This window comes from Hyaena hyaena, unplaced genomic scaffold, assembly GCF_003009895.1.
Source record: "Hyaena hyaena isolate Hyena2069 unplaced genomic scaffold, ASM300989v1 scaffold_1744, whole genome shotgun sequence".
NCBI lineage: Eukaryota > Metazoa > Chordata > Mammalia > Carnivora > Hyaenidae > Hyaena > Hyaena hyaena.
In genome coordinates, this window is record NW_024082376.1 from 96,414 (window position 1) to 119,502 (window position 23,089).

The 23,089-nt window shown below is 40.6% G+C and overlaps 1 long non-coding RNA gene across 2 annotated transcripts in view; it reads left to right on the forward strand.

Annotated features, from left to right (window-relative positions):
* The window catches only part of LOC120226549, a 63,384-nt gene that overhangs the window by 18,923 nt on the left and 21,372 nt on the right, over nucleotides 1-23,089 (forward strand). The window contains exons 2-3 of one of the 2 annotated variants that reach the window (XR_005527045.1): nucleotides 4,081-4,248; nucleotides 19,686-19,787. This is a non-coding gene — a long non-coding RNA (uncharacterized LOC120226549). The remainder of the gene's footprint in view (nucleotides 1-4,080; nucleotides 4,249-19,685; nucleotides 19,788-23,089) is intronic. The other variant, XR_005527046.1, reaches the window with a different exon arrangement.

The following is a 23,089-nucleotide window of genomic DNA, read 5'->3' on the forward strand; positions in this document are numbered from 1 at the left end:
GAATGTTATGGTTACCAAGTGTCACTTCATTGCATCATGTCTGTAACTCCATGATAGACATGAATCAGAGTTTCCAAAATCAATGCCAGACAGAGGTCCCCAAACTATAAGGTAAAATACAATCTCCTTATCATAAGGATAAAAATTATAAATTAAGATACTATTGCTGCCAACTTGTCCAGCTGCAGCCTGTCCAGCCTCAGCCTCATCCCCCTCCCCACATACTCTACTCAGAAGCCACACCAAACTCCTCGTCAAAACTCTGCATTTTCCCACCTCCATGAAGTTGAACCTGTTATTTCTCTGCCCAGAATTTCCTTCCCATTAGTTTGCCTGGAAAATCCCTTTTCATATTTTAGTCCACATTCCAATATTTTCCCTAACTAGTAAACCTTTCTTGATCCACCGAAATAGTTGTTATTCCTTCCTTTTTATCATCACCATATGTATATCACAATCACAACCACTAATGTTACTGTATTAGAAATGTTTCTACCCGTCTACCTACCCATCTACCCATCTATCCATCCACCATCTGTCTGCCTACATTCTCTTCTTAGAAAGGTTGCAGAATCTTGTCTTGGTGTTTTTATACATCCCTGCTTTTGTCTTAGGGCTTCTCCTGCTTTTCTAGCATGCTGATATCTGAATTATCTGCCTTTGTTTTTGTAGCACATTTTCTCTAACTATTCCACTCTATTATATTTCTTCTTCATCTTACAATATCCCTCTCCATCACCATGCTACTTTCAGCTGTAAACATGATCTTGACTTCTTTATGTCAAAAAAATCTGTCTTGATCTCCACTTGCTCCTCCACCGAACTCCCAATCATTCTTTCCCTGGGTGTCTAATTCCTTAGAAGCATGATTTGCACTTGCTAACTCTACTGCCATGTCATTTAGATACTCCTTTATTTTTTATAATCTGGCCTCTAACTTCACTACTTTGCTTGCAATTGAATTTAACAAAGATCAGAATTTATTTTCTTTCTTTTCTTTTAATATTTTATTTATTTTTGAAAGAGAGAGTGCACGAGTGGGAGAGGGGCAGAGAGTGAAACAGGGGATCCAAAGGGAGCTCCGCACTGATAGCAGAGAGCCCAATGTCATGCAGGGCTTCCACTCATGAACTGAGAGATTATGACCTGAGCCAAAGCCTGATGCTCAACCTATTGAGCCACCCAGGGGCCCCCAGAAGTTATTTTCTTAGCAACACACACACACACACACACACACACATACACACACACCTGTAGGTATATATAAGTTTATAAGCAATTCTTACCATCTTTCATCCACTTTCCCTCTTTGAGCTCTCAATCCCTCACCCTCATACTTCAAACTCCTTATTTTGGCTGAGAATCAGCAGAGGGAGGGATAGATAGTAGGTGACATTTACCTCACACTTAGGATTAATTGGTGTTCACTCTTCCACCCAGAGCATACTAACAGCATGTGAGAGGGAGGAGGTCTCAGGTTTGCCTGCATACTTCTCTTCCCACCTGTGAATTCCATACTTCTCAAGAGTCAAGTTGTGTTTATAACCAACATATCTTTGGCATTGTAGGCTTTTTATCATAATGTCACATTTTAATGCAATAATATGTAAATAGATAAAATATGAATGCAAAAGAAATATAATTCTTTCTTTCTTGCATGGAAACGAAAGTAAAAAGATTTAACAAAGGCAATTTGTAAGAAAAAAAATGGAACAAACCCTGTTGAATTAGACTAAGATTTCAGTTGGGGGGGGAGGGTGGAAATAATGAAACTCCTCAGTACTGTAGACTTGGTTGTGCTCTCTGAATACCTTACACTCCCTGCATGCCTCCCCATAGGCCCTGCTCTGCTTGCTCAGTCTTAATGACTGTACCTGGGCTTAGGTTTCCAGTACTTCATTGTCCTGGGTCCTGACCTGAAAGCTAGCCTAATTGTCTGGAATATTCACACACTGTATTGTGTCATACTCCTGCTCTGACTGACCTTTGACTACCTCATCCCACTATCTACTCCTCTGCTGGTAGATGGGTTCCATGTGAAATGTCTCTAAGAGCCACTACTATTATGATTGTCTTAAAATATCACCACTGAGTGATATTTTTCCAGACTGGGCCTTTTGTATGTGAGTTCTGGCCCAAATATGGAATGGAGTCACTACAGCCCTTTGGATAGTTAGTGGAGGACTGCCCATCTCCTTCCATCATCTAGCTAGTTTGACACCCTACCCTACCATCTCCCTTGCTTCTTCTCATTCCCCATCTCTCTTGCTGTGGAGGACTCGGCATGACTTGCCTTTGTTAACCTGTGTAGTGGTGGTTAGCAGCTGTTAAATTATTTATGATGAATTGGTTGATCCCATTTCATAAACCCTATGGACAGGTAATACACTGGACAGCCACACTGAATGTAAGAGTGGACTGAAAGCAGGGGTTAGCTGCAGCTTGAGAATGAGTCAGAGAGAAAGCCTGAGACAGGTCAGATGCTGGGGGAGCTTGTGGTGATCTTGAAGGCCAAGAGGAAGAGAAGCATGGGGTCTGCAGCTGATACTGGCTATAAAAGAGAAAGCCGGAATCATTAAAATAAACCATCCCCACAACTCTAGGGTACGTGAGTGTTAACATTCCCTGTTAATAAGGAGACAAAGAAAAAGAAGTAAAGATGAACATATGGAAAAAACAGCAGGGAAAACACAGTGATTCTTTCCTCACAAGGAGCTGAAAAATTAATGGTAGGAGGTGGGTGTATTGTTAATGAAGAAAATAGTAAAAGAACTTTATGGAAAGTGTCAGTGAGGTCAGTGATAGGAGATGAAGGGACTTTATAATCACCCTAGATCCTCATGGACATTGAAGTCAGGAATAAGAGTTTAGGAACCATACAGAGTGCAATTATGTGTGATACTAATGGAAAAGGAAAAAGCAATCTTTTGGGGGTGATTCACACAGTGAGTAATTGACTCTGGGTTTGGATTGTAATTGCAGCAATGGCACCTCTGGACAAAATGATGAGGCTTTAGGGGCTGCAATCAGGCAGGTCCCGGATCCAGCAGCTTCCTGGGGGACTCAGTGGAGTTTAAAGGGTGGAGCCTCTCCCTGTCCTTATCTGTCCCCCTGAACCAGGAGGCTGAAAGCTGAACTCCCTGACACATAGCCTCACAAAGGCAAACTGCCACAAGTATGAGCTGAGGCAAATCCCCCTAGTGGGACTGATTGAAACAGTCTGTCTGTGTGTATGACGGGGCTGGGGGATTATTCACAGGAGCTCAAGAACTCCTGGAATCCTATGCATAACCATAATCTCTGCTCTATGATGGCTGCACTCCTTACTATCCTCTGAAAGCCACAACTTACCTACTTAGAAGCCTGGCTCACACTATTCTCCCTAGTCTAAAATGCACTATCTTCCTCCAACATCTTGCTTCCAAGGTTAAGTGCAACTACCTCTCCTTCAGTAGGCCTCTCCCAGCCACTCCAAACTACAGAATCCCTCTCTTCCCTGGTTGTCTACAGTCCTTGGGGTCTAGTAAACAGCAGCACTGTCATTGATTACAGTTTGAGTCTTATCACCCTAAAAGATCATATAAGCTTCTTAAAAGCCAAAGCCATATCCCCAAGAATATCCAGCACAGACTAGAGGCATTAATTGCCTAGTGAATACATATTGATCAATTGATTATTTAACTCACTTAACACTTTCACATTACTTGGCTTAGGCATTTGATGGTTAGGAAAAATTCGGTGGAAGTCAAACCAATTTAACTTTAATTAATGAGGAATAGAAATGAGACAAATGGCTTCTTTAGAGCAATAAAAATAGACCTGAGAAAGTAGAAAGACCAATCACATAAAAAAGATATTAAACCTCACTAGTTACCAGGAAAATGTATTTTGAAACAATAAGGAAATACCATTTTCATGCATCAATTTTATAAGCAGAAAAAAATAACACTAATGTGAGAGAAATGGGCATTAACACATATTATACACTTTGGTGGGAATGTAAACAGAACCTTTTTGAAACTCAATCCAATGGCTTTTTATCAAAATTGACAATCCTACTTTTATGTATCCACCCTACAGAGAAACACATACATAGTCCAAAATTGTAGGTATCAACAAGCTTTTAGCCACAAGGAAAAATTGAAAATGCCCTAATGGTCTATCAGTAACATATTGCTTAAATAAACCCTGAGTTGTCCATATGCACCTGAAAGGAATGAAGGCAACTGACAAGGAAGGATCATCAAGGTACGTGTGTAAGTAATAAGTTAAACAACTCATTAGAAGTGTATATATATATAGCTGATCCCATTTATGTTGGGAATTACTATGGATGTGTGTATATACATGAATATGTATCTGTATCTACATATGTACATGCATTAAAAGAGAGCTGGAAAAATACATGACAATGTGTTGATAGCAGTGAGCACTCCCCAAAGGAATGGAATTAGATAGAAGGGAAATGAAGAAGTTCTCTATACGCTTCCATACAAAACAAAGAGTTGAATACAAAATAGAGGACTAAACCCAGAGGACTTCAGCACAACCCTCCACATGCACTATGTCAAGGACAGCTTGCCTAAATGTGGTTTGTCTTCTGCTGAAGCCACGTCAGGGAAGTGTGAGTTCACACCATCCAGGGGACACTATTCCCTCCCTTAAGACAGTGTTCCTCCAGCTCCATACTTCAATCTTATTCTTTCAGGGTCCTTCACACTGTAGCCGAAGTCCATACTGATCTCACCTCCTCATAACGTCTTAGGCATACTTCAGCATCAATCAATTGACAATTAATTATGAATGATTTTGTGACTTTGGAGGAGTAACTTTCAAATGAGCTACTAAGCCATTCCTTATTGTAATGTTTACAGTTTCTTTGTCTGAGTCCGTAGCAGTAGCAAGTAGTGTAAATACAGACATTCATTCTATTTCCTCCACCACCACCTTTGTTCCCTTTTTTCTGAATTCCCTTTCCCCCATATTCTGGAAATGCTTTGCTCAAAATAAGAATGCAAAGTACTCATTTAGGTGGGAAGCATGGATCTTCCTCTCTCCAGGCTTGTGGGGCACATTTCCCCCCAAGGCACAAGGCAATGCAGCACTTTAATTAACATGAAAGCCTTCTTCTCTGATGGATCTCATTGCAAAAGAAGAGGAACTAAATACCGGACTGTGACAAACTGAACTCAGCAAATTAGCCTAGCAGCTCAGCCGGAAGTTAGGGAACCATGTGATAAAGAAAAGCTGTAATAACAAGAGTCCCATTCCAAGTGTTAACTTTGGGTATTGTGCCTCTGAGTTTAAAAAAAAAAAAAAAAAAAAGGGAAAATAGTTTCTGTGTGCCAATCACTTTGAATCCACTACTCAGTCTCCACCTAGGGGAATGTTAGACCATTTAGAATTGTAGCTGGTCCCAGGGCAGAGTGGCCCCTGGTCAGCAGGATGGTTCCCTGGGGCTTCTGATTGTTATGCTCTTGGGAAGGAAGAGAGGCTGATAAAGATTTCCCAAGTCCACTGGGTCTTCTCTGTTTTCCTGTTCTCTCTGCTTTTACTTAACTTTCTTCATTCCCAACCTCCCCCAATTCCTAGAATTTCATAATAGATGCACAATACATTTTTAATGAGTTGAATTAACATTTTGGCAACATTACAGAAATAAAAGCTCTGCCTCTGGCTAAATGTGAAACAAAAAGAGTTAATGTCTAAAATTTAGGTGTTATAGGAGAGAGAGGAGACAGACAGAGACAGAGACAGGAGAAGAGAGAAGTGTTTGATTTGAATTGGAGAAGTCTGTAGTAGAAAAGTAGAAGTAATAGAAAGGTGGGCTTGAAGAAAATCCTAAGGTGTTATGTATCCACACGGAGCTATCTGAATTTATCATTCAAAGAGCCAGTGAAGGATTTAAAATAAGGAAATGACATGATCAAAGATTTCTTTTAGAAAACCACTCTATAGCAAGGTGGATGCTAGATGAGGGGTTAATAACGTCAACAAAAGAACCAGCCAATAGACAATTACAGTGCCCCCCTCCCCCCCAGATGAGAGTCCATGCTAAGGTAAGGCCTAGGGGTTATATGTGAGGGGCGATTCAGAAGATAGATGTTGGCTAGACTTACGAGGGTCGGAGCCTGGAGGTTAAAGGGGAGGTAGAAAGACTCATAAGATGGCTGCTTGGGGACTGGATGGATGATAGTCATGCACAGGGACAAAATGTCCAAGGAGTTGTCTGAATGTGGACAAAAGGGGATTCTGTTTTAGACATGGTAATTTTGAGGTGCTATGTGGAAACTATAAGGAGACATAAAGCCAGACATTGGAAGCATAAGCCTGGAGCTGTGTTGAGTAGGCTGTGCTGACCCTTAGGGATGTGAGGTCATGGATTAAGAGTTAGAGCTGAATCCCAAACAGTAATGAAGTCATCTAACAAGTGAGTCAAGTAAGAGTAAGAGAAGATTGACTATATAATGCCTAAGACCACTCGACTTTAAAAATCAAGCAGAAAAAAAGTAACCCCTTTTGACTTTTCATTCCATCTCCCTTATTTAATTTAATTAATGTCCTGGATTTCTTTATATCTAAGACGAGTCACCTCCCCTTTCAAGTGCCCCACCCCACCCCACCCCGACCTCATGCCTAAGTGTGTTTCCCACTCTTAATTCTTTTCATTTCCACCAATACCACACATTCTTTTTCTTTGTGCCTCCTCTGGCTTTGCATGAAGCCCTTGTGAATATTTCCTGTGCCTCTTGGAGTATTTTCATGTTAAGGGCAGGGGGATGAGGGCCTGTGAGTCTGGAGAGGACAAGACAAGAAGTCAGTCCCATTGCTTAGAAATTGGTATCAAATAAGAAATGATTCTCCCCTTGGATCCCCCCTAGTGATATTTTGGAATCTATAGACAATGCTTTCTGGATTGTAGAATGCCTACATCACAAGGTCCTCATCCCAAGGAGCCACAGCCTCCAGTGTTTCCAGTGTGATTACGACTTCTGACATAATTTGAACACATTCTGCAGGTAAATGGTGCCAATTCATCAGAATCTATAATACTAAGATTAAAAACACTAATGAAATGGAGTAATATAACATTTCAATATAAGATTTCCAGATGTTTTCCCACACATTCAGAAGGCATCCAGGCATGTACATATCTCAGAGATCATTCTTCCTCCAAAATTCTACCTGAGACAGAGCCAGGGCAAAAACACAAGATCTAAGTATCAAAGATCCAACCGGCTCATGCCGTCTTCCAGCAAAATAACCCATAAACAGCCTGTGCATCTCTCTGCTTCTCCAGCTGGGAGTGAGGGTAAGTGCGTTACAAGTGCATCAGAAGGCAGCAGGTATCTCAACCTACAGGCAAGAAAGACTTTACCTTCAGGTGGACCCAGGAGGTGGGAAGCCTTAACTGCAGGGACAGGGTCTGTGGTTCTTTGTTCAGGTGAAGGAGAAGGAGCGATTCTAAAGAAGAGTGGAAATGCTGAGCCCCAGAAGTGAAGAGCAAGGAGAGGACCTGGCTGAAAATATAAACACACAGTGAAACGGAGGAAGGACAGCAGGGGAAAATGAGAAGGGCAACTGTTTGAGAAAGCAAATGGAAATTTAGTTTGCTTAATACTGGAAAAGAAATACATTCTTTAATAAAGAGATGTGACGAAGTTTCGTAAATGAGAATGGGAGGTGGAAAGACCTCAAATACTGGTCAGGGTTGGAAAGTCCCCGGCACTATTGGAGGAAGAAGGGGAGAGGCGTCTGGTTCAACGTGGAGCCCAACCGCGGCCTCTGGGAGCCACAGAGGCACTGACTGTGCCCCTTCCAGGTTTGCCCTTCACCAGTCACTAAATCCCCCTTTGGAGCTGCCTGTCAATCACTTCCCTGCGGAAGCCCCGCTGTGGGAGAACGGTCCTTCCCAAGGCGCTCCTTCCATTATCCCCGCTAAACCTGCCTCCGCCGTAGGGATGCACGCAGATTGCTCACATTAAGAAGCAAATTGATTATGAACTGAGTTTTGTCTACCAACAATTTTTAATATGTAATCTTGTCATGAGTGAACGAAAGTCATTAATAATACAGTAAGCAAAATGTGCTACAGTTAACCTTAAATTATAACTTACAAAGAGCATTCTTGCAGTTTCTTCTTTGATTTATGAGCTCAGTTTATTCTATGCAAATTCATGCACAGTTTCTAATAAGAGGGAGGAGGAAAGATAAAGGAGCTTTGAATATTTTATAAGCTTTTTCCACTTACCTTAATTTAGAATTATGAGGCTGAATATGTAAGTAGAGAATAATTACCTATTACTAGTCTCCCACATAGTTTATCTATTTCAGCTCTGAACATCCTGAGCAATGCAAAGCATAACTGTTTTACTACCTGTACCACTGTGAATATGTTAATTAGGCCTCCTTCAGCGTTACTTGTTGCTGACACATGAGAAGATAGACATTGTAATATAAGCAGACAGTCCTGCACTGTTGTTTAATATCCCTTTTTAAAATAATTTCCCAGGTGTTCAATATTTCATTCAGTGCTCATTGTTAAAGTGAACTTTGTAGGGAGGTTTGTGCCCTGGAAAATTCCCTTGTCTTTCCTCTTGCATAGCTTCATTCTTTGAGCTCCAGGACTAAGGAATTAGGTAAAGGAACTCACCCCTTCATCAGGTAACATCCTCTCTACACCAGCTCCATGACTCGGACTCCCCCGTCAACACACACAGGTTTAGAGGTTTAGGTTGCATTGATGTTAGAGTGAAGTGAGGAAAGAAAGAGATAGAAAATTCAGGGTTTATTTGGCCTGGCAAATGAATAAATAAGGTGGATGATGCCTCTGGGTACAAAAATGGCTGCCCAATTGTTAACTGACTACAAGAAAAAGAAAATGCCTCCAGGGGTGGGCAGACCTTGGCTAGGTCAATGGGAAGACTTGGTAACTGGTGGAACTCTAGGCATGAGGTGACTTCCAGGGCGAGGGAGTAGATTCTTTCAATTACTCCTCAGGTGAGGGCTTAGGAACAGCAGCCTGGCCCGGGTGGCAACTGGCAGTCCCAGACTTCAGGATCCATACACACTCTCCTAAGCAAGTCTGGCAATGGTGGCTTTATTTTTAAGAAATCTGGACTTGAAAGGAATATTGAAACTGACCAGCCCATTTAATTTAGGAAATAGGATGAAATGGATGGCCAGCTCTTCAGTGCCTGTACTCCCAAATGGATTCAATGCCTAGGAAGGAAGGAGGTAGTGGCCTCTGCTGCTCATCATCTGAGTCAGCCTCTGTACCGGTGTGAGGGGATGCGGGACCTCAGATTTGTTTTGTCTTCTTAGATTACCAACAGAAACTCGTAAGCACCCAATGATGTGCTGAATTATCTGAAAAATAACATAGATTGAGAGTGAACTGTCCTTTGCATTAGTTAGGGCTCAAGGCAAATGCGGTGCTGTGGTTTCCTCTTCTATCACAGTAAATGCTGATCAAATTTAAGAGAAGGAGCAGGCAGCTTCCAATAAAGAAAGAAAAAGGGTTTTTCTCTCCTAGTAAATTGTATCATTGGATTTTGTTATAATTAGCACTTCATATTGTATTATAGTGATGGTGTCAGACCGACAGCCAAACAAAATTAATGAGTTAAATATCTGTCAGCAGGAGGCTTCAGGTCTGATTAAGGGCACTGCAGGTGTGTGTGTGTGTGTGTGTGTGTGTGTGTGTGCGCATGTGTATTTCTTTCCTTTTTTTTTTCATGGTTGTCAGTGTATTGAATTGTCAGACAGATCATCACACTATCAGCATCAATTATCAAAGAGTCAAGAAAATTATAATCCCTTCTCTTGATCATAAGCAGAAAACTTTAGGGAATAATAATTCATAGAATAAGAGAGAAAGCACACTGAAATAAAATTTAAAACCTCCTCTTTAGGGCTTGATATTTAAATAAACAAATGAAGTAGGCCTCAAATCATTCATTCCTGTCCAACTGCTGCTTCAAATGACTGGCCAAGTGGTTTTGTGACATAAAAGTTTTCATTAATGAGTTAATTCTGGGGAAAACAAAATTTACCAAGATTTACCTAGCAGCAGGCACTCTGCCTTACACTTTATATACATTGTTCATTTAAACCTTACCTCAGTATATTTTATTCTTCTAATAGCAAGTGAAGAAATGCAACATCAAATAGAACTCCCCATCCTTTATTCTAACAACTAATATTTATTAAACATCTTTACTGAGCACAGATTAAGAAAGACTGTAACAGAAAGGGGAAATATCACCCTACCAAAAAGAAGATTTGGGTGAAGTTATAGATATAAAGAAAAATGTGAGTGGAAATAGATTAAAAAAAACAAAACCTAAAAACAGAAGAGGGAAATAATGATATGGCACAATGTAATATCAGAGCTGTCACAATGCATTATATAGTTGATTGTCAAATGAGTGGCAGAGATAGAAACTGCTATTAGTTTAGAAAAGAAAGAGAAAAATCGTGGGCTAAAGTGGTCTGAGAAGATTGAAGGAGAGAAGAGAGCTGACCTTGATCAGGAGGGATGAGCAAGATTCAGATACAACCAGAAGGTGAGCAGGACATGATAGGGCATTTCAGACAGGGACCAAGAAAGAAATGTCTGTGGGGGGAGCAAGGGTCAGTTCTGTTTGGGACGCAAAGAGCCATTGAGTCAGGTTGAAGAGGAGGGCTGATACAAATAGACACTGAGTAGCAAGGCAGAAGAAGTTAGTTGGGTTGTGTAGTAGGATCCTGATAAGCAGAGGGAAGAATCTGGAGTATATTCTTTTAGAAAAATTGAACCATCCCCATTTTAATCAAATCTACTGTTGGCACCTGCTTACAGTTAATTGCCCTAACTGGTCATCCATCTTGTGGACCAGTAGTCTTATAATTTGTTTCTCAAATAGCATTCTCTATCACTAATATTATGGTCATAGAGAATACTTTCAAAATACCTCAAACCCAGTAGTATCAGTTAATGGCCATATACACCTATCAGGAAAAAATGGGGGCTTGCTGCTCCCATATAAATAAATACATAAATATATATACATACATATATACATATACATATATATACTATAAATATGTTGCATTCATTATAAAACTTACATTAAAATATAAATTAAAAATGAGAAATAAATGAAATGAACATTTGATTTTTATGATTTTTATGTAATCACAGTTTAATGTTAACCTTTTGCTGAAATGGAAAACATTATTCATAGTAATATTTTCAGAGAAAAGACTTGAGCCCGAATATGCTTCGCATTTTAGAATGTCTTGATTTAATACATTGTGATAGAACAGTTGTAAGGTCCAGCACTGATTTCAGTTTATTTTGATCCTTGGTTTTCATGGCTGCTCTGACTGTTAAAGTTACCTCATGAAGACACACAATGCCCATGGATCAAGGTGCAATTGGTTCTGCTGACTAGTCATGAATTCACTTTTCAATCCTATGTACCCCAAAGAGCAAAACTACTTATTGGAATTTTGCTAGTCAATTTCTAGCTTATCTAAAGTCAAGCAGGTTAGAAAAAAATTTCCTGACATTTTCAGTGTACTCTCATATATGAGAACTTTAATCATCATTTTTGGGCAACAATAATCACACAGAGATGGAAGTGTCTCTAAACACCCATTTTTAGATGGCATTTACTTTTCTGTTCATTGACTGACTTTTCTTTCAATCTAATTGGATCGCCCTTATTTTTACCTGGCAACGGGGCTAAGGAAGAGTGAGGAAGAGCACTGTGGCACCACCACACCCTAACAGAGCAATTCATGAGGGCTTGTATGGTTAGCATTATCTTCAGTCTGCAGTTTTCTCACAGGATTATTATAAGTCACTTCTCTATACTATGAAGGGCAGTTTTGTTAAAATAAGATAATATAATCCACAAATCTCCTTACCTGGGCATATACAAACTAAAAGAATAAAGCAGCGATGGCACAACACCGAACTTTCTGTGCTATGGAATCCTTACCCTCCTTTCTGGACACCTCAAGGCCACTGTGAGTCATATGTCTCTGGCTTAAATACTAAAGAGGGTTTCCAAACCAAACTAAAAATTAAATGTTAGAAATGTAATCCTTTTACTAATATAGGTTCTGATAGTCTCTTCCTACACTTTAGTAGTGGATTATCTTATTCATCCTATAATTATGGATGTCACTCTGGAAATAATTGTTCTGTACCTGTTTTGAGTGTATGGCATCTAAAAGCAAAGGAGTTTGTTATTTGATCCAAGAATTATTCCCACATCAAAAACAGGTCTCCACAGGCATAGCCCCTGGGCCCACTAGGGGTTAGTTATGTGTCAAGAACTCATAAGTATACACAGATAAATCAGAATCTCAAATTAGATTTCTGATATATTTTCAGGTTTTTATCTCCATTCCCTGAATACCTCTCCTCTATCCACAAACTTAGCACTAGCTCTTACCCTTAGTATGCATTCTATTTATATTTCAGAATTATATGTAATCCAAAGTGCTTTCCTGCAGTAAGAAACAGTTAACGCAAACAAATCCAGACAAGTACAAAAACCAATGGGCAGATGAGACTTGCTTTTGAAACAGAAATGTCATCAAAGGGAACCCTAGCCCAAATATTGTCCCTAAAGACCCAATACAACATTAGAAATGTCCACCCTCCTCTTATTCTTAACAGGCCCTTTTTATTATGTGCTTCTAGTTGTGATATGAGTTTTGCGTACTTGAGGTTATAGTGCTAACATGTTATGTTAAAATCATATTATTAATATCAATAGAATGGTCTGTATTTTCTCATTTAATTATGAAGCTTAAGCTCTAAATGCTATAGGAATTAGAATAAGAAGAGATGAGAACAGGCTGGCAGAGGAAGGGATGCTTTCCTAGAGGAAAGCAAATTACTGGACTTTGAGGAATGAGTAGGACTTCCTAACATAGGGACAGAGGTTACAGGCAGGCAGAGTAGCAGCTGAGGCATGATCCAGGCATGTGCAAGGCTGGTGAGAGTCAAAATCAGACTCATGAGTCCAGTGTGCTATGTGTTCACATGGGTCTTTACTCCTAAAGGTGTCTTCAGTGCCTGTTTCAGATGAAACTACCTTCATGGGAGTGACAGCTCTGTCAATTGAATTTTCATATCTCCCCATATCTCCCCATTAAACAATAAGAATGTGATTGTTTACATGTTACATTTATGAGGCAGTTCATGAAACCTCTTTGAAGATAATTGTCAGTTGCTGCAGTAAAAATGTGCCCTTCGTGTAACTTTCCCCCAAAAGTTCCCCAAACTGGTCCTTTTGCAATTCTTGGCTTTATTACCATGTCCCATTAAGACTGAAATATGGAGTGACTTTAAGGGGCCCAAGGGGCGGAGCAGAAAGTAAATAAATGCATGATGTTCTAATTGCTATTTAACATCATGGAATTGGAAGGAATGAGGTTAACAGACCACCCCAATGCATATGCAACCTTCCTCATTTTGAATGGTTCTCTGGCACCATTGATTACTCACTGAAGGAATGCAGCCTCCTCTGGAGGCTAACAGCATCCTCAGAGGTCTCTTTCTGCCCTGTGATGAAGCCATAATTTTTGCACATGTAGAACTCACCCCTGCTCTCTTCTCAGCTTCAAAAATGGTCTAGACAGATTCTTTCTTGCCCCCAGCATGTCTGTAGGCATGTTATGTTGTCCAAGGTAGTCTCTATGTCCTGTAACCTATGCCATCATAAAACCAGGTACAACATATATAGGCTGAGAAAATATGGCCAATGCACTTAAGGGAAACTGCCTGCATTGTGCTCAAAGAAATAAATTTCATTTTACCACTAACATAAACCCATATCTAGGCGTAGGCATCTTCAGTCCTAACAGACCCCTCTGCTTGTCACTTCTGTCCACACATCATGCATGGGCTCAGAATCACTCCATGCTGTGCTCTATTCCTTGACAAAATTCCTCAAGAATCAGTTCAGGACTACTTGGACAGACCAAGACATCCAAGTTTCTCCATTTGTTCTTTTCCTTGTGTGCTTACTGTATGACTCACTCACCTTCACTCTTAACTAGATCTACATTTCATTATTCTATATGCATGTGTTTCTGCCTCTACTGCATGCATTCTGAAGGCATATGCAAATTTTAGTCTATTTAGTTCACAGTTTTCTAGATCAAGGCTACTCCTGATATGATGGAAAAGAAGGTATAGAGGGGTTAAGTACTTGCTCAAGATCCCACAGCTAAGAAGTGTCAGAGTCAGATTCCAACCAGGCTGCTGACTCTGTAGTTCAAGCCTTTTACCACTATTCTGTATGTCCTTAAATTAATTTATGGTCTAGTTAGAGAAACAAAAACATTCTTAAAACGGGAAATAGTTAAGTGCTATGGTATGCAGTTTAATTATAATTACATAAAAATTCAAGGAACCTCGTTTTTCATCAAAAGTGGAATGGCCAAAAAAAGTTTCCTGGAGAAGGCAGGGCTTGGCCAGCCACAAAGTGCCAGGTGAGAGAGGCCACCATTCCAGACGGAGAATTGAGTTTCAGTAGTTCTGCAGTGCAAAGGAACTCAAGAGAAGCCAAAAATAATGTTGATGACCAGCAGGGATCTAATAGATTGACCGTACATGTGGTTTTAGAGGAATCACAAGCCTCATGAGGCCTTGGTGGAAAGATCAAGAAGAGTATGTCCTAAATGGAGGAGTGATATGATGAAGACTTCATCTTCTGATTATTAATCTATTCATTCTCTAAAATGAGTATTTTCTGAGTACCTGCTGGGTTAAAAAGACCTTGCTAGGTTCTGTGGGAAGTGTGAAGCTATGTGAAACATGGTCCTAAATTTTGAGAAAGTACATCCTAGTAAGGGAGTTAAAGAATGAAGGCAAAGACCCATGGTAGAAGGTAGATGTGTTAGCATCCTTGGGTTATTGACCATGCTGCAGAATTTCAGAGAAAAGTGGGATCTCTTCCTTCTGAGGAAGTTGGGAAGGATATTCTGTAACAATAGTGCCAGGCTTGAGCCTTACAGGACAGGCAGACTTCTTATACACTGAGTTGAGTGATGCTGGCATTCCAGGTGGAAGAAGAATGGTAGCTACATTCACCTCTGCCCCTAATAGAGGTGGGAAATGGGTTTGAAGAATGAGAAGATTGCGTTTAAAAACAAAAGAGGCATTTCCTCAAGTTATATTCCCAGAAACACAAGATTCTAAAGGTGTTGAATGAAAAGAGTGTTCTTTTTATTGTTTGTATGTGTGTGCACATGCATGTGTATATCTGTAAGCATGTTTGCCATGTTTGGGCACGTGTGTGCCCATATATGTCTGTGTGTGTGTTGGGCAAATGTTAAACATGTTGGTGAACTAGAGGGTCTGGGTAATACAGATAATGGCTAGAAGGGTAAGTTGAGAACAGATTGTAAAGGTCCTTGGAAAGACCATGAACAGAGTATGACATGAAAACAGCAGCACATAAAAACCCACCTGGATGAGACTAAAGGGCAATAGAGCTACTGGTTAAAACGCTTGTAGAGTGTTCTAGATAGGACAAAACCAAAGGTTTGTTTGCATAAGTAAGTCTTATCAGGAGGAGGTGATGCAAAGTTGTTTATATATGTTTTAATTCATTTTTAAAACCCCATCTTCACTCTTCTTTCCCTTCTAACTTAAATCTATTACATGGAACATAGTTGCATTTTGTCATTTCCTAGAATATGATATTCTGATAATTCATATCTCTCTAAGACTGGATCTAGTAAGAGATGCTCTCTAGAGATATTGAAAGCAAGATGAGAGAGCACTGGTTTCTGTTCTAGTGGTGCAGGGTCCCCACTCTTGAGTAGCTCAAACGATGTGCATTGCCAGGACCCAAATCTAAGAGAACACCTTGTTCTTTGGACTTCTCATTCTCAGCTGGTTCTCAAGATTATCTCATTTTCCTCTCCCAGAGCCATTAATGCTATCACCCTGAATGCCGGTTAAAGGGCATCCCTTGCATGACTTGGCATGGTTCCCAGATATGTATTTCATCCAAAATATAGAGAACAAATTACCAATAAAGAAATTATGAGTGACTGCTGCTGCTCTGTCTCTGTCATCCTCCTCCACAGTTGAATACTCTTCATTGTTAGAGACTCGTTTTTTCCTGCAATTCAGCTTAAATTTTCCCTCACTTGGCTTCCTCCCATCACTCCTAATTACAGACTAATAAAGCCTTTGGATTACTGTGAGCAATTTTCATCCCTCCCTTCTCCCACCTCAACTTTCCTCCAGAAGTTTCTTGAACCTATCATTGAATTGTACTGAATGAGTGGTGACTGAAACCCACAAGTTTATTCCACAGAATGCAAATCTAGGGTTTGAGGTTGTTTGCTCAAGGCTTGTTCTTTATTCTTAGTCATATTCCTTACTCCTGGTTTTCAGAAAGTATCCACTATGAAGGCTGTCTGAGCTGAAGACTGCCTGGAACAAAGTGGAAGTTCACAGATATGGATCTATGAAAGGTGCTTTCAGGTCAAATTTCAATGTAAGGGAATATTCTTCTGAATTAGTGAACCCAGTCATTTCAACTTCTACCCAGCCTGTCTGCCAGCGCTGGCTGGAGGGCCATTGCTTGACATCTACTAGAGGCCTTGCTTTTCTAGCCCCAGAAGAATACAGTTCAGATTGTATTCCTTGGCCATTCCCTAGCCCATTCCAACTCACGTCCTTAATGAGGTTTCTTCTCCCTCAAGATCAGACTACCCCATGCAATCAAACATTGCATTGGTGGGGGGTTGCTGCCTAGAAATAACACAAGTTACTAAGTGTGTGATCCTGGGCAAGTTACTGGATCTCTCTACATATTTCTTTTGTAGTTTCAGGGAAAGAGTTCATAAAAAAGATTGATCAAAGTGCAATGTGGTGAAGAATATGATAATTGTCAAATCAAGTACTATTAATATTCATTGGGATAAGAGTTCAAAAGAAGGATAGCTAAGGGCTGGGATATTAAAAGAGGACTTGTTAAGATGAGAGAGAGCTTAAGTTAGACCTCCAAGAATGAGCAGTAACTAGAAACCCTGGGATAGAGCATTCCAAGCAAGCATAAACAAAGATTGATCTTTCTTAAAGAAAAAGGCCTTAATTAGCATTGTCCTTTCCCCATCATTTTATGTATATGCTTGCAATTATTAGGATGCAAGATCCAATCTAAAACCTTATAAAGTTTTGTGGGTCACCTCAAGTACTTTGAGAATAAAGGTCTACTGTTACCTGTCCTATCTACACTTTAGGGTTTCAGAGAATACCAATCCTAACATCCTATCCCTTCCACTACCACCACCATTATCTGCCATTCCACCTTCCTTATCTCATTCACCTCTAAATTATAAAGACCTGTTTAAATTGTATTTTGTATAAAGGATAACTAGAGAGAAATGGAGTTGGCTTTATTAATGACCCCAGATTGGGGGCAATGACATGGGCCTCCCAGTGCCATAAAAATCAATCAGTATGGCCTGACTCTGGGGACATTCTGACTGGCTAACAGACACCTCAGGATGACAGGGGAGGCGAGGTGAAAGCCCTCCCATTGGCTACCTCTGGCCTGGAAATCAAACATGATTTATCTACATTAGTGGACTTCATCTTTGTCTTATTATCCCAGCCACAGCTTGCGACCCAGGCCGACTCTCCTGCCTTTTAATAAACAGATTTAATAGGACTGATAGTTTGGCAATTTGTAGAGTAAATTAGATTTAATTTGGCCTGAATGCCACTGATTTCTCATATTGTTCAAAACAATCTTACCCAGGGCTGCATGTCGTCCCAACACGTTCTCAAATGATGTAGCTAAAAAACAGTCAACTGACAGACTTAAGTGAGTGGACATGCTCTCATGAGGCTATGGCCTCTCTCTTGCTTCTTGTGACTTACTTCACTCAGAAATAAAGCCCAGTATGGATATAATGACTATAATGATAACAAAATTAATGACAATTCCATGTCCCCTATTAGGTATCTTTGCAGAATTAGATAAACATAGTGTCCCTTTACATACAAAATATTGATATATTAGGGATTTTTCATAGAAATAATTCTAGGGATGCCTGGGTGGCTCAGTAGGTTAGGCATCTGACTTTGGCTCAGGTCATGATTTCACAGTTTATGAGTTCAGGCCCTGCATCATTGGGCTTTCTGCTGTCAGCATGGAGCATGCTTTGGTTTCTTTGTCTCCCTCTCTCTCTGTCTCTCCCCCTCTCACTGTCCCTCTGTCTCTCTTTTTCAAAAATAAATAAACATAAAAAATAATGTATTAGAAATCATTCTAAAATGTAATATCAATGTTTAAGCCCTCTTAAGCAGAATGCACATAACACAATTTTACTTTTCCTTGATGACTGGGAGCTGATATGAAAATTATTTGTTATACTGTACTGGAGAGCAAGGCATAACTCAGGCCTGTGTAGCTGACCATCTGCCTCTAAACTAAATAGCCCCAGTCTTGCATCTTGACTTGTAGTCTTCCCTTTGTCTCTTCCCTCACAAACAGCTGTCATTCTTCCATGTTGTAAGGGACCCTGCCAGTTACAGTCTTCCCTCACCTCTAGAGTACTCATTAGTTCTGATCACCAAAAAGTGTTGGCTCTGGTGGCATTGAACTTTCTGGCTCCTTTGGGGTTGAGGCATGTGGACTGGGCCTGTCAATTTCATCACCAATATAAGACCCCCATGAGATGTTCTCTCTGCCATCATAACTGGTAGCATTCCAGAAGTTGGCTTCTTTGTCACTCTGGGTTCTGAAGTAGAGACCTAAGCCAACCTTATGATGATAGCAGAAACAAAGAATGATGTATTAAGCCATAAGGAGTTGGGGTTTGTATATTAGTGCAGCATAATCTAGCCTACCTCAGGAGAATTACTTCCCTACTTTCTAATTTGAACATTCTAAAATGGTTGGACGTGGACATAAGATAACCAACTTTTTTTTTAATTGCATAAAAAATGACATAAATAACCTTTCAGTGGGCTCTCATCTATAGACAAAAATGCATCAAAATACATCTGATTTATGGTTTTATTGATATTTAGAGTTCCTATTTTTTAAACTGTACATCATTTGGAGAAAAACCATATATAAAACAAGTGTCTTTTTCACTAAGAATAATATTCTATGTCTTTCATGATGGAAGCAAGCCAATGTAATCAACCTGCCTCCAGGTAGCTGGCTGGTCATCCTGGAGAATGGTGCCATGTCAGTGTTGGTTTTTGCTGCTGGCAGATTGGACACTCAGCAGTGACTGTAACCAGTTCATCCTCGGTGAGTGGTAGTACACGTTGCTGAGCCCACATATACCTTCCATCCCAGCCATCATGGCCACTTTGCTGATAAACATATTAGGAAATGACAGGAGTGCCTGGGGAATGACAGGAGGGCTGACTGGTTTCCACAGAATAGGTTATTCTATATTCTATCTATATGATTTTTACAATCCTACTCTCTTGGGATCACCCTTTGGTGAACATTCACCCAGGACACAAAAATCTTTACCCTACATGCTCATTCTGATTCCCCTATCTATATGCTTCTTCCCTAGACCCTCTCATCACCAATTTTCCACTCTTGTTCTTTTCAAGTCCTTGACCATCCACCAAAACCATTTGTAGTCTATGAGCTGGTATGGATATGCAATTCTTTCCTTCTTTACAGGGTACTGCCCAATGTTCTGCTACTGGAAAGATTTCCCTTTGCTATTGTCTTTACCACCATCGAGAATGAGGCTATAGTGCAGCAGCCATGTACTTTTTAATGGTGAGTGCACATCATGCAGAACCACCTGTAAAACACAAGTCCAATATTTTCTTCAGTTAAGTGATCATAGGGTGCTACTTATGAGGCCGTAGATTAAGAGAGAAAGACAGAGTAGAAATAGTAGGGGCCACGGGCATCTGGGCTACCTCCTGGTCCAATACACTTGTGTCTTCAGGGCTTTCTTAAGGCCAGTCTCATATATATCACTTCATTTGATAATGAAGAGAACCTGTCCATGTTCCACTTCATGGGTTGGTGGATCACACACCAATTTGTAATGGGCAGCTCAGGTCACACAGTACTCAGTGGCCCATGGTCAAGTGTTCATTCTCCACTAAGGCCCAGTAGCAGCCAAGGCTGTATCTCAACAGAAGAATAACTGCATAAAGAGATAATGTCGTTTTACTCCAAAATCTGAGTTTATTCTGTGATTCAGCTTCAGGGGCTTGTCAGAGACTGCATCTCTATTTGCCATTAACACTTCAAGCACCACGGGATCTGCTGGATCCTATGGCCCAAGTATCAGAACAGCTTGCATGACAGTCTGAACCTGTTGTAGAGCCACCTCTTATTCTAAGCCCCACTCAAAATTAGCAGATTTTTATGTCTAATCTGGATGGGTTAGAGAAACACACCCAAATGAGGTATATATTGACTCAAAAATCCAAAGAGGGCTCCCAGATATTGTGCCCCTTTCTTAGTGGTACAAGGAATCAAATGCAGCAACTTGCCCTTCACTGTGGAAGGGATATCTTAACAGACCACTGGACATAGAAATTTTAACATGGCAGGAGTCCCTTGAATTTTTGTAGGATTTATTTATTATTTTATTTATTTCCTACCTCCTAGCATGTAAGTGTCTTACCAAGGTTCTATAGATCAGTTGCTACATCCTGAATGTTAGATCCAATCAGCATAATACTATCCATGTGATGGATCAATGTGGGTCCATTCCTGTCTTGTGGAAAGGAAAGGCAAGCAAGGTCTATATTATGATATATGCAGGCTATATTATGATATACGGATGGAGAGCAAGAACAAGCTGGAATAAGCCTAGGAAGATGTTCTGAAATTTGTTGTGAGTTCTTATTGGCTTTGACCTTGAGGGTATCCTACAGAGGCCCAGGACACTTTGTCTGAGCGATGAACTTACACACCTGGCTCAGGACTCAGGGGAAGGTGAGGAAGTTGCAGGCCCAGCTATTGTTCACAACCACAGGTGGGTCAGCAGAAAGTGACAATATGTATGAAATACTAAATGACTGCTGTTTCCCTGTGGCCCATCACATATCTTACAAGAATCTCCTCAATGGCCCACCCTAAGCAGAAACATGCATGAAATGGAATTCAGCCTAGCTAAATTGAAACATTATAAATCCTCCACAGCCTATAACACACACTCTGACTGTATGCTTCCTTTGCACATGAGTTTGACAGAAAGGGATACATGCCACATAGCAGGCCCATCCTTTCTAAGAAAGACACCATCATTTCAGGATGTAAACTTTGCCTTCTTTCCTATCTTGAGAGGCCACTTCTCTGATGCACTTTAAGCTGAGCTGGTTCTTGGAACATGTGATGGCAACCAAGTTCCCATTCTCCATCATGGATGGTGTATACTAATACTGCCAGCAAAGGACTATGAGGAAGTAAATAGTCTCCAGAGTTCCGGACTGCAGAGAATAGCTTAGCAGCAGCATCACAGTTGAATATATACCAAGTATAAGTTTCATCCTATTAGAGTCCCTGCAACATGGAAGACAGGAAAAGGGGGGAGCAGGTAGGAAGAGAGAAGGAAGAGGAGGTTGAGAAAGAGTTGGAGGGAGAGAAGCAGTGAAGAAAGGGAGAAAGAGAGAAATAGAGAGAGATGGAAGGGAGGAATAGAAGGAGGGAAAGACAGCAGGAAAGAAAAAAGAAAGATGAAACTGCTTATATATGATTTTGGCCAGGTTCTTCCAGTTGCTATAGTAGGTGGTTGTTGTTGTTGTTGTTGTTTATTTGACCTCACCAATGAATCTCTATAGACTGAAAAATTTGAAAATACGAAATACAGTGGGTTCTATGATCAGGTAGTCTTCATCAGCAACAATATCAGTCAACTCCATGAGGATCCAGCCTTGAAACTTGAATGGGATGGCTTAAGACCCCCAAAAAGGAAATAAGGGATTGCAAATTAGGCAAGCTGGCATCTGGAATCCTCTGTGGCTCTTGAGCAAAAGAGAGCTTGTTCTCCTCCAGCAATGCCACTGACCAGCTCTTTAACCTTGACCAGCTCTTTAACCTTGAAGAAATCCCTGTCTTGCTCTGGGGCTTGGACATATGAAAATTATGTCCCTTCTCATTCCTGCCCAATGACAACATCAGAGACTGAAGGGAGTGAGGAGGTCAGTAAGGAGAAATTCAAACCCATGGCAGAGCTCAAAAGCTCCAGAGAGTATCCCTTCACTAGCAGCATTCATGGTCAGAATGATGGCCCAGAGTCACCCAGAGAAGTGCAAGGGATTATCCCCCCTTCTCTTTACTGAAGGCAAAATATAATTAGAACAAAATATTAAATGTAATGAAAAAACGTGAAAAAGTTTAACATTATTATGTTGAGAACAAAATTCAGTTTAGATGTTTAAAAAGTAGAGTTCAGGTATCTGGAAGGTGCAGTTCTGCAGAATCTCTTAGTTCTCAGGATTCCAGAATGTGGAGGCACTGTGGGGTATAAATCAGAACAACCTTCTTTTGTCATCACTTTGAGATGAGTCACCACCATTATTTTAAATACCAACTGCTATTTTGTGCAGGGAGCAGTGATGTCTATAAGGGCTGTGACAAGTTACCTAATGTTAGAGCTGGAAGGGACCCTAGGTGATTACCTTTTCCAGATGAAGTATTGAAGTCATGGTGGCAAGGCCACTTGCCCAGGGCAGTCCAAGTAGATGTGTGGCCTCCTAAGCAAGGACCGGTGCATGAGTGCCAGGCCAGTGCTCTTGCTGGTGCCTGAGACCCAGTTGGTGGTCCTTCTCAGATCCTCCCATAACTCCAGACACTCCCATCACTTTGACAAACCCAGCCTTTCAGTGTGTCCTCTGCCTGTTTCCCATCTCTGGGAGAAATCTCAAGAAGAGATGGTGTCCAAGAGGAAAAAGAGACTCCATCTTAGGAACAAGGTCAAGGCGCAGTCTTACATTCTCCATTCTTGGAAAAGCAGATGAGAATCTCCCTGCCTCCTAAGGACTAAGGGGCTTTTGCTTTACCACCATTACTTTAGTCACATCACAAAATTGGGCTCTTTTTCTACTCTCAAATGACTT